Source organism: Lissotriton vulgaris, chromosome 7 (genome assembly GCF_964263255.1).
Source record: "Lissotriton vulgaris chromosome 7, aLisVul1.2, whole genome shotgun sequence".
Classification (NCBI taxonomy): domain Eukaryota; kingdom Metazoa; phylum Chordata; class Amphibia; order Caudata; family Salamandridae; genus Lissotriton; species Lissotriton vulgaris.
Genome location: NC_141695.1, coordinates 997,171,551 through 997,184,398, shown reverse-complemented (window position 1 = coordinate 997,184,398; position 12,848 = coordinate 997,171,551). Strand labels below are relative to the sequence as shown.

The window sequence follows — 12,848 nt, the reverse complement described above, 5'->3', positions numbered from 1 at the left end:
GAGGGCTCCCACTCCCACCCTTGTCAGGGTCCAGAGCAGTGCTCTGTGCTGCCTCCTGCTCTCTGAGGCCCCCACCCCATCCTCTTTCCGGGCCTCACTCTCTTTGACTGAAGAGAAACATTGCAACTTGTTACATTGTTTCTCTTCAGTCGGCCCGGAGCTCAGAGCGAGGGGCTCAGAGCAGGCTGCACCCTGCACCTGCTTTAGAGGGAGAGAGGCTTCCTTTAGCGCAAGCCTCTCTCACAGCTCTCAGAAGAGCTGAGGGGGCCCCCTTCATTTACTGAAGAGAGTGGGGGCCCCCACACCGAGGGAGCTGCAGGGGCGTTTGTTACGCCCCTGCACATGCCTTACTATCAGCACGCAAAAGCCTCTCCTCCTGTCTGGTGGTATGTTTAAAAATGTTTGTGCCAGTCCACACCTTTTCCTGCCCGAGGATGCAGGGCAGCTCAGAACTCACTAATGTGCTCCCGCTGCCAAGCCCCGATGCTGGTGTCCTTGTCTTCGGCAGGTTATCAGTGGCTGATAAATAGCTCCACTAGAATCCGAAGAATGCCTGAAAAGTGAGAGTAGATCACGGCGGGGCGCAGCCTCACTAATAAGATTGTATTTATGGTTTGGCACCCGCGCTATTGCTTCTCTGTAACCTTGCAGCTGGAACAGGAAAAGACAGGTAAGATTATCTCTTTCTATGCCTTTTTTGACAAACCCTCGCAGAAATGTTCTATTTAATTCTTATTTAAAGAAAAGGTTTAACGAGACGTGTTGCAAACGTTCTCTACCACTTTCATTTACTTATTTGTTCCTTCCTCTTTTTCCCTCCTTACTCCCAGCCTTACTGCATACCACGTCTCACTTCATGTGTTACCTTGTCATTCTCTATTTCCTTACTTCTTTTAACCACAGTGTCTTCTTCTTCATCTAGCCACCTCATAGTCCTCCCTCCCAGCAGTTATTACACCTTATTTTACTCCCTTTTACATTCTTCCTCTTTTTCCCTCCTTAATTCCACCCTTCCTCTCTCACATCCAGCCACGGTCGGTAGTGTAATGACCTGCAGGGCGGTGACGTGGGTAGGGGGAGCGACAGGGTGGGGGGTGGTAATGTATGGATTACGGAGTTTTACAGGTAAGTAAACATATAAACAAATAAAACAAATTTCGTTGTGTGCACTGCATCACCAAATGCGATGCAGTGCCCGCAACGAAATTCGTTTTATTTATGTATATGTTTACTTACCTGTAAAACTCCGTAATCCATACATTACTACCCCCCCACCCTGCCCCTTACTTCCCCACGTCACCACCCTGCAGGTCATCCCACTACCGACCACGGCTGCTCACATCCCTTCTTTCGTTGCTGTGCCGTACTCTATTTTTATACTTCCTTTCTGTCTTCTCACTGTCTTTCTTCCCCTCCATCTCATACTTCTCTCTCCTTGCAGATATTTCTTTAAATGCTTTTGTCCTTACTGCTGTCTTTATTTCATTATTTGCTGTCAGCCTTCCTTCTTTCGTTCATACCTTTTTACAACGCGCAAAGCTGTGTATGTATTCAGTGCGTTTATGCTTCCTCTTGTTACATCGTGTGATAGCCCCTCCTCCCTGTGTTCCAATTGGGTTTTCATAGCAATGTGTTTACACCAATTCAGTGAAAACACAGTCTTCAAAATAGAGCGTTGCATCACAGGTTATATTCTCAAAGTTCTGTTAGCAGTGGTAAATATACCAACAAATCTTATATTATTGTTTTAATTTTTCACGAACACATTGATATCATTGTATGTACTTTCACACATCGTGTTGAAAGCCGATATAAAAATTCAGATTCTCGACAATGCGTATAACGTGCAGATTTACATTTTTTCAAACTGCACAGCAATTCCTTTAGTTTATGCAATGTCCCAGGACATTTTTAGAATGCTCAAGGCTGTGTTTGTATCATTTTGTGTATTTTCACACATCGTGTTGAAGGCTGATATTAAAATTCCGCTTCTCAGCAACAATGCACATAGGGTGTAGATTTTTAGGGCTCGCGAAGCGAAGAGCCCTTTTGTAGGGGTTTAAAAATGGACCTTGAAATTCCAAACAGCTCGTGCATGTGCATTTCCTAGGTCCATTTTGATTGGGCTTTGCGTGCATGCTGTTTTTTAACAGAACACGCAATAGGACATAGGCGGTCGCGTAGCTCCACCTATGGCCTATTAGTGTCTGTTACGCGCACCAAAGCCCATATGTCTTCAATTACCGCAGCTAGACCGGGCGCGATAATTGAAGACATATGCTCGCAGTGGCGCCGCAAGCATCACTCGCGAGCTTTTTTATTTTTTTGGGGATTCATTTCACGGCGAAGCAACTAAATAAAAAAACAACCGCTGACGTCTTATTTTATTTATTTCAAGCCTCCCGCCGGCCCCTCCCCTGCCTGTTCCGGCTCTATTGTGCTCTGTTCGTGATTTTCTGCCACATTTCGTTGTTATCGGGGGTGATCGTTTTTATCTGCCCTGTGCAGAGCCGGGCCACCGCTGCACGGGGTCAGCTAAGTGCCACTAAACCCACACAGGCTGCGCAGAGCGGGGCAGAGGGTGGGCAGGGGGGCCCGCGGTCCTTTCTATCTCCCTAATATTTATCCGCACCATCTGAAGGAATTTAAACTGATTTGTACAACCTGACCCCCCTCGGTCCTAAAGTGGGCACTTTCTTTCTCATCCCTAAACCGAAACGCCATTGCCTGAAAAGGGGGAAAAGATAGAGCCGGAAGACAAAGAAAACGCTTAAAAATTACTTTATGGGGGTGCGATAGAAGGAGCCTTTTTTGGGGGGGAGGGGTTCAGTTATTCAAGCTGCCAACAGAATGCACAACAGCTTCCCCGGTTGCAAGATAGAAAGTAAAAATAGATGATTTGCAGGACAAGCTTTTGTAAAGAAAAAAAAGAAGAAAAATAAAGGAAGAAGAATAATATAAACGCAGTGCGCCTTTAATGTACAGGGCCGCGCGGAAGGGCGCCTCCACACCTGTAATTGAATATCACACAATAAACTGGCGCCTTCCTGTGACCGAATCCAGTTTTATTTTTTAATTATTCACTCCCCTTTAAACAGGCCGCACTCTCAGGCGAGAGATGCAATCTGAATTTCTTCGGCAAACTGTAACAGTAACAGGAAAATGACTGTGTCGGTATTAATTCCGGGGTCAAGAAGGCCAAGGGCTCCACTTTGCACCATAATTTAATTTCTTTTCTTTATAAATACTAAATGTAAACTGTGTCCGCTGGACCAAGTTCTGCCTCCGGCAAGAAACGTCTCATTTTCAGCCCAGGCTGCGAGAGAGGAATGCGGCGGGGACATGTTTCTGAATACACAATGGCAAATCAATCCGGCAAGCATAAAAGGACGACTCTCTCGTCTCTCCCCCACTCTCTCTCCCTCTCTTTATTATAAAGAATTAATTTGACTTTATTCCCCCATCTTCTCGAGCTGACAGAATGTTAATTTGAACTGAAATTTCTCTCGCCTCTAACTCCCTGACCCCTGGCACCCACGGTGGCGTGTTGTAATAACCTGAATCTTTTAACAGAAGCCCTGATATTTGTTACCTTATTAGCATGCAAATTGTTTAATTAATATTATTATGAAGAAGCATACAATCCGTCCGTCACTTGACCCCGGGTCCACGCGGCAGCCTGCTTCCTGAATTTCAATGTCTACATTTAAACTGACTCTGTTTTAACGTCTCAGGGATTCGTGTCTTGTTTAACTTGAGGCGCACACGCTCCAGACAGCCCCGACGCACAGTTACACCGTTACACGGGCTTATAGTCCACAACTCCAGCACAGCACCTCTGTGTCCACCAGGGTATTCACTGTATGTGACAGCGATGCGCTCTCCTTACACACACGAGAGGCAATAGGAGTCCAGCGGGCTATCCGCCCCACTGGACCCACCAGGTGGCCAGTCTGCTATTCGAACGGTTTATACCCCGTGGACATGTCATGGTTATTTAGCGAGGTGTGTTTGGTGCTCGTGTTGTTTATTGCATTTTGTGGGTGCTAGAGTCGGCTCTTATTAAGCAGCGAGTTTGTGTAGTGTGTACCATGCCTGCGTGTGTATGCGTGTTATGGTGCAGATTTGCACTGTAAAATGCTGCAGGCTGTTTAATGTGTAATCTGCGATGTCCGTCAGCTGCTACAAACAATGCAATTGGTTTCGCATTAACGCGGGTTTGAGCTATTTTTATTGTAAATGACATTGCCTTTTATTTATGTTTTGGTTTTTGAAGCATTAATAAAGCCATTGTCATTTACAATGCCAATAGATCAAACTCATTTTACAATGTGTTTACAAACAGCTTTTTAGCTTATTCAGATAATAGTTTTTGTTAAAACTAACAAATACTATTTCACACGTAATACAATTCACTTTTGCATATCCCTTTCATGTTTACCTAAAACTTTTACGCGTCCTTTGTAAACAGCCACACATTTCACACTATCTCTAGACATTCCAGGCCCCACATACCGTGACCTTTTATTACTCCTACAAGATCATTATCTTTTATTGCCTTGTACTGTATTTAAACACAGAGGGGCAACATATCTGCACCTGTGGGAGCAAGGTCAGTAAGGGGTGGGGATACAGTTAAAAACAACTGTAAACATAAGGTTAAGCACAAGCCCCTGTAGTGGATGCCTTAACCCATTTAGCTACCAAACTATCTGTCTGTGTGTCTCTATCTGTGTGTCTGTGTATCTCTGTGTGTCTCAGTCTGTATGTGTGTGTCTCAGTCTTTATGTGTGCGTGTCTGTCTCTGTGTGTGCATCTCTCTTTATGTATACGCCTCTGTGTGTGTGTTTCTGTGTCTGTGTGCATGTCTCTGTCCTGTGTGTATATCTCTGTCTGTGTGTGTTTTTTGCTGTGTGCGCTTTTCTGTATCTGTGTCTGTGTGTGCATCTCTATGTGCGTGTTTCTGTCTCTCGGTGCACATCTCTGTCTTGGTGTGCATGTCTCTATCTGCGTGTATTTTTCTGTGTGTGCGTCTCTATCTCTGTGTGTGCTTCTCTATATGTGCATTTGTCTCTGTACGTACGTCTCTTCTCGGTGTGTGCATCTTTGTTTCTATGTGTGTCTGTCTGTATGTGCGTCTCTATACGTGTGTCAGTTTCTATGTGTGCGTGACTGTTTGTGTGTCTCTGTGTGTATTTTTCTATGCGCGTGTCTGTCTCTGTGTGCGTTTGTGTGTGTTTGTCTCTATGTGTGTATCGGTGCATGTGTCTCTCTGTATGTTTGTCTCTATATCGGTGCATGTGTCTCTCTGTATGTTTGTCTCTGTGTGTATATGTCTACTTTTAGCCTCACTTGCAATGTAAACATGGCATGGGAACGCTATAATACACATACTTACTTCACAGATACATACAAACCTGGCATTCCCTGTCACACACAGTACACAAACCAGCAAACATATCCAGCTAAATATAAACGATGCCAAATTCTCTAACTCTAACTAATGCAAGACCTGTTGAATTGGAAATGCTTGTTTTTAATATGCCTTCTGCACTCTGTGAGGGTGCTTTGCTTTTCTCACTCTCCTACTTGCGTTTTTTAAAAATATTTTTGTATATTATCTTTACAAAACTTTTTATCAAGGAGCCAGCAGCTGCACACTGCTTCAGGTTTATTTGCTTTTGGGCCTGTGCTCTCCCAGCCCCACTTTAAAATTTTTAAGATTTGCTTATTTTAAAACAAGTATTGGCATAGCCAATAGGTCTCAACTTTGGGACCTTATAAGTGTTTACCCATGCAACAGTTGATTTTGTTGCACCAAGGATATTGTGCTGCATAACTAGACACATATAAGGTCCCAAAAGCGAGACCTATGCTTGTTTCCTTTGCCTCCCTTTTAATGATGTCAAGTTGCTTCATGTTTGCTTTTAGTTTTAGCAACCTTTTTTCAGCCCTCCATTCTCCATCTTTTTACTGTTTTACCTTGTGGTGACTGTTTCTTACATTAAGAAGCACATCTAAAAGGGTTCATTTTTCAGCTTTGACAAGCTACCAGAGGAAATGCCAATGGATTGAATAGTTGGAAGTGGCTCAGGCTGTGGCTGAGGCTGGATGAAGGGACACTCATCGTTTGAAATCTCTTCTCCCACCAACCTACCATGAACTGTTCAGCCTGCTTGTTGTTTCTAAGTTCAAATCCCATTTTAATGTGCTTTTCCAGTGTTCCTTAAATCAATCATTATGGTTGCATGTACCAAAATAAGGTGTTTGTCACTGGTATTTTGTCAAAATGTTCGTCAATCGCAGCCTGATTGATTCCCTTATTCACAAGGTGTTTGTTACAAAAGATACCCTTAGCTGAAGGCTTAAGATGTTGAAGTAGATTAGTTTATGAGCGGTAGGGCTTTTTGAAATATGTATTTCCCATTAACGAGTTTTCCACCTGGTAAGGAGCCTCCATTGTTGAGTGTGATCAGTGGTTGACATAGAAATGAAAAACAGAAAATAGGTTTGAGTACAGTGTGCACGCCAAACACTTGTTTTTATCCATCAAAATACTCCATATGAAAATGTGTGATATTTAAAGTAAGTCTGAATGTGTTTACATCACTTTATCTTTGTCATAACCAGAGTAGGAAATTGCACAGATTATCCCCCAGAGAACATATTTCCTAGTGATCTGAACTCTGTTTGTACTGCAGAAGCCGGGGATAAAGGATCAGGGCAAATAGTGGAACCAGAGCCAGGGACATCTGGGAAAATCCGGTGGTTCTAAGAGACAGCAACAGTACAGCTTGAGTTTTCTTTGATGCTACTAAGAACCCTGAGGTAAAAAACATCCTTGTTAGTCACTCCTACCCATCACCAATTTTATCTTATGTATTGTCCACCCAAGTTGTCTGCTCCTGCTTTAAACAGCTATGCAGGATTGGAAGAGGTATGGGATGATCATAGTCCTGTCCTGCCTGAGTCCCCTGCCCAGTGTTACACATGGGACATGTTGCACATAATGCCTCAGGGGATCACTGGATTTTTGCACCCAGGGGCACTTTTGTGTTAACCACATGGCTGCTAGGCGTTTCCCCCCCCCTGTGCTGGAAAATGCCATTTTAGTGGCACCATGACGAGCTCAGCTCGTCATCAGCACACGACACCCGTGGGTGATGACGAGCTGAGCTCGTCATCAGCATCGAAAGGGTTAAGGAAGGGGCCACAGATGTTAGTGTAATATGGATCGGGCATGTCTTAAGGAGGGATTTACGGATTTGCATGGGACATAAACTTATCAAATGAGGGAACCCTTTGCCATTGCATCCATGCGGTATTAGAGATACAGGAGCAGTGGCAAATAAGTCATTGGACGGCTCAGTGACGGTGCCACAAATTAGGTAGAAGTAGTATAAATCTTTATTTCAGTTAATTAAAACTATAGAAGTCGACCAAACATTTAAAATAATAAAACCATTCCAACTGTTCATAAAACAAAGTTTGCTTAAACAACAAATTAAGACATAACCTTTAAAGTACCTGTTGCTAAAATCCTAAAAATTGATTTACAAATATAAAATAGGACTAAGGCACGTACTTTAAAATAGAGTTAATCGATTTCACTAGTGTCACCTGTAGCACCAGATGCGCCAAGTGCTATAGGGCTATTTGTTACCGTACATGCAGTTGCTTGCTAAGTTATTACACATAGACACTGGCCCCATAAAAGTATACCTCTACCTTCCTATGGAATGTTCAGGTCTTACTTCTATACAGTCAGATCTTTGGCAAACTAAAGTACTATATACGTATTTGGCCCCATTACATTCAGTGGAATCACTCCTATCTGACCTCAATAGCCTTAGAGCCATAAAAAACGTAGTTACTCACATCAGCTAACAGATTGGAATTATTCACTTTCTCGTAGATTTTATAGGATGTACAAAAAACATTAGGTGTGCTATTGTTGTGACTGTTGTGTTGCAAACTGGACAAACGCTAGACTGGTGATGTAAGTTCTGCCATCTTGATGAAAAAACATTTACCGGTAAGGTACCAAATCTAAATTTCCCCTACAATTGCCTAGTTATTGTGTGGGTGATACAATCAAAGTCGTTTTCATAGAGTTGGGCACATTGGATGTCCAGAAAACCAACGGATATCATCCAAAGTCGGGAATTTGTCAATTCTCTTTTTAGCACATTTTTCCATTATGTTTCTTTTAACAATTTTTTAGTTTTTAAGTCGAATCCCACCCTGTTTCTCCACAGTTTATCATACCCATATCATAGCTTTGAGCATAAACTTCTGATCCGGGGCATTTTACTTTGCCTGTGAAGGGAGATGATCTCTTCCAAGGCTATGCGGTACACCTCTAGTTCATGTGTATAGCACCGCCTCCTTCAATAGGACAGCAGTCTCAAATTAGCCTTTGTAGACAGTGTCTTCATCCCTAACATCTGCACATCTGTCTCCCTAACCCTTTCCGTAGCGCCTTGACGCCCCTGGGCAAAGTTTGTGCTTTACAAAGCTAATATTCATTCATCCCTATATCAAAAAAACAGCGGGAGTAGTGGTGGGCAGCCATGGCCAGTGGAGGGAGTTCCGGTAGGGCAGAAAGGCGGGGCGGAGGAGGGGCAGGGTGGGGGTGCTAAAAACCGGAATATGGATGATTGCAGGTAAGTAAACAATTTAATTAATGAAACGAATTTCGTAGTGTGCCCTGCATCGCATTTTGCGATGCAGGGTGCGCTACGAAATTCGTTTTATTTATTACATTGTCTACTTAGCTGCAATTATCCATATTCCAGTTTTTAGCACCCCCACCCTGCCCCTCCCCCGCCCCGCCTTCCTGCCCCACCGTAACTCCCTCCACGGGCCGTGGCTGGTAGTGGGCTCTAAGGAAGCTCGATCAAGGAGCTCAGAAATTTGTTTTTGAGTCTGGTCAGGTCACCTAGCTGCGATGCACCCCACAGTTCAGCCCCATGTAGTGTACCACCCAAGGCTTTAACATTATAGATATGGAGGGCAGCAGACACTGATCTGCTTGTTGTTGATTTAAAAACATTTAGAATGCCAGAGATGTTCTGCTGCAGCTGTAATCGACTTTTGCTAATATGCTTTGCCTAGGACATACAATCTGTTAGTTTAATACTCAAATAGTCAAAATCATGGACCCTTTCGAGGATTTCACCTTCTATGTGTATATTTCCCCTATACGATTTGTGTAGATTGATAATACATTTTGTTTTTGATGGGTTAACCTACAATCCACGCTCAGTGCAAAAACCAACAAAGTGGTGAATTAATAGGTGTAAACTTCTAGGGATATCTGAAGCCAACAGTGTATCATCGACAAAGAGTAACACAGAATTTGCTTACTGTCAGAGTAGAGGAATCATTTTCACAGGCATCCAGATGTGCTATTACACCTATTAGGTACAGGGAAAATAGTGTGGGGGCTAGCACGCATCCCTGTCTCTGGGACACATTCTCTCAGTTCACCCTGGGTGACCTAGCGCACCTGTGCGTAATTCCTGTTGTACAAGCAAAATAATATTGACAAAATATTGCTAGGCACTCCCATCTTATCCAGGGCTGTCCAGAGTTTTTTTCCGTGGCACCACGCCAAAAGCAAATTTTAGGTCCACAAAACAACCTACAGATGGCACTTTTTTAGGACTACAATTTTCTAAAACAGGGTAAAAACTGTATTGATGCTCTCCCGAAAGCCAGCTTGCAGGGTAGAAAGAATATTGCCATTGTCCATCCATTGGTGCAATTTGTCGAGTACCTGTCAACAGAAGACTTTTTTAAGGTGTCAATCATACTGGTCGGTTTATAGTTGGATGTGATGCCTTGGTCCCCTTCCTTGTGTATTGGAACTATTGCTGCATCAGATGAAGTACTTGGTATGGGTGAGCGCCCCAGTGCAGTGTTTTTGAGTACGTTTATAGAGGTTGTCCATGGGATCTCTTAAATACACATCTCCCAGTATTTCGTCTGGACCTGGTGCTTCCCCTAGGTCTATACTTTTTATTGGTCATAATGAAGGCTCCCTGTTTTACTTTTTTAGGGCTCGGGCCTACGTTACACTGCGTGGCAGTGTAGGCGGAGCCTAAGAGTCCTGTAGTTAGCGTCTCCGAAAAGCTACCTAAAAATTCCTGGCTGCTCGTGATTTTTTGTCTTTTTTTTTGCCAGCTACATTTCAATTGGCCTTCTGGTGCGTGTCTTTTTGGAAGAGAGCAAGCAATAGGCCATAGGCAGTAGAGTAACTCCGCCTATGGCATATTGCGTGCGGTCACGTGCACCAGAAGGCCATATTTCTGCAATTATCGCGGCTGTCAGAGGCCGTGGTAATTGAAGACAGATGCTGGGCGCGCGTGCACCACTCTCGTTAAATGCCGTGAAGCTCCTTCAAAGCTGTCTTAGATCATAGCAAAACTATTCCTAAACCACTTATTTCTCTTACTTCAGACAGTCCTAAAACGGATTTAATTCAGGGAACGACTTTATTTAACCAGACCCTATGTGCTTTTTTTTCGTTTTGAGCTTGAAAATGTGCCCCCTTTCTCGCATAAAGGCCAAGCGCTCTAGAGAATCGCCTGCACCCCCATCCCCATAGCCCCCCTGCACCCCCACTCCCCAGGCGTCAGAGCACTGCTGTTAAAGTCAACACCTCATGGACTCTCAGTGAATGTTGTATAGCACCTAAACTCTAAAAACGACCTAACAAGTTACGCATTATTCCTTTTCTCTTATTAGGCACTTACAAGTTTAATACATGTAATCTAATTTACCAGGTTTATAAGTTTAGTTTCAAGCACTTGTGCGTGACGGTGCTCTTTCTGCTGGGACGGATTGCATTCTTTAAATTCTAGTATTATTTTAGTATTCCTGGATGTACATGTGTGTCACAGTGCTTTGACGCTCCGCATATATCAATTTGGCGCTATTTAAAGCACTTACATATATAAGAATGCACAAGAAAAAAATGTTGGGCAAAAAGCTTTCCTTGCCAAAGTAAGAGGAATGTAGTACCAACCCGCAGCACTCTTTTGGCGCATTAGAAACACACATTATTGTATGTAAATAATGTCTTTTGTGTAATGGTGGTTTGGCATCTGCACTGTGTTGTCACTATTCCCAATGCTGCTCGCTTAAGAAGTTGTAGAAGCTGAATATTTTGGGATACAGTTTTGTCTAAACAGTATGTAAATAGGTAATGAAATCACTCAATAAAATATTATTTTTGCACTTACACCAGACATTCATATTGTTTCTTTAATTGCTCTGGGTCCTTCTTTTAACTACGGATAGCCACAGGAAACATGACAACACAGCACACGAGGTCATAAACCCGAATAAAAGGCGGGACACTCTGGAGGCCATAACAGAACTCCATAAACGATTGTTGTAATGCGGTGGTGGAGGGGGAGGTGTAATTTAAGCACACACCTGAAAGTAGAAACGCGCATCACTGAAGAGGCACTGGGCTTCTGGGAGCATGGCGTGTGATTCAACGTCATGCGTGCAATGGTGCGCATTATTTATGATTCCAACACATGTAACCATGGCGACCCCTTGCCAAGGTGTGAGCTGGAAAAAATAGAGAGGTACCCCTTGTGTAGGCCAAGGGAAATGGGGTTATTCAACCTAGGTAAGAGAAAGGGTTCCCTTAAGGCACAGATAAAGACAGGTATAAAATAATGTACCTCATGACTTAACAAATACATACAACAAAATATGGAAAAGTTAAAAATTCATTTATTTGAATATATTAAAAAAACAATCAATAGGGATAACTAAACTAAATCCCTGAACTAAAGCAAGATAAAATTGAGACAATACCTATAATTGCGACCTGCAAATTACAAGCAGACGGAACAGTTACAACATACATTAGTTGGATACAGGTTTGTATATTCTTTCTCCGCTCTAATATCACCAGAGTAGTATCACTACCAAATCAGCGTATCTATTATGGTGTTGAAGACTTGAATTATACGCTTTAGGTTGCGTCGACGCGTTTCGGTGACTGCAGACTGACTGGAGAGTGTAGAGTGCTGTGTGTGGTTGAGTGCAGAGTGCTGTGTGCTGTTGAGTGCAGAGTGCTGTGTGCTGTTGAGTGCAGAGTGCTGTGTGCTGTTGAGTGCAGAGTGCTGTTGAGGGCAGAGTGCTGTGTGCTGTTGAGTGCAGTGTGCTGTGTGTTGTTGAGTGCAGAGTGCTGTGTGCTGTTGAGTGCTGAGTGAGAGTGTGTGCAGAGTGAGTGCAGAGTGCTGAGTGCAGAGTGAGTGCAGTTGCAGAGTGAGTGCAGTGTGAGTGCAGAGAGTGCAGAGTGAGTGCAGAGTGAGTGAGTGCAGAGAGAGTGAGTGCAGAGAGAGTGAGTGCAGAGAGAGTGAGTGCAGAGAGAGTGAGTACAGAGTGAGTGCAGGTGCGGAGTGAGTGCAGGTGCAGAGTGAGTGCAGAGTGAGTGTGAGTGCAGAGTGAGTGTGAGTGCAGAGTAAGTGTATAGTGAGTGCAGGTGCAGAGTGAGTGTAGGTGCAGAGTGAGTGCAGAGTGAGTGTAGGTGCAGAGTGAGTGCAGAGTGAGTGTAGAGTGAGTACAGGTGCAGAGTGAGTGCAGGTGCAGAGTGAGTGCAGAGTGAGTGTAGGTGCAGAGTGAGTGCAGAGTGAGTGCGCGTGCTGAGTGACTGCAGAGTGAGTGTGACTGCAGAGTGAGTGTGACTGCAGAGTGAGTGTGACTGCAGAGTGAGTGTGACTTCAGAGTGAGTGTGACTGCAGAGTGACTGCAGACTGACTGCAGAGTGAGTGTGACTGGAAAACACATAAAACCACACACACACACCACAAACACACCAC

At 43.7% G+C, this 12,848-nt stretch overlaps 1 long non-coding RNA gene across 1 annotated transcript in view; it reads left to right on the top strand.

The window, feature by feature from the left end:
• Window positions 1–467: 467 nt before the first annotated feature.
• Window positions 468–12,848, top strand: part of LOC147702837 (uncharacterized) — a 32,966-nt gene continuing 20,585 nt past the window's right edge. The window contains exon 1 of the long non-coding RNA XR_015297252.1: window positions 468–670. This is a non-coding gene — a long non-coding RNA (uncharacterized LOC147702837). The remainder of the gene's footprint in view (window positions 671–12,848) is intronic.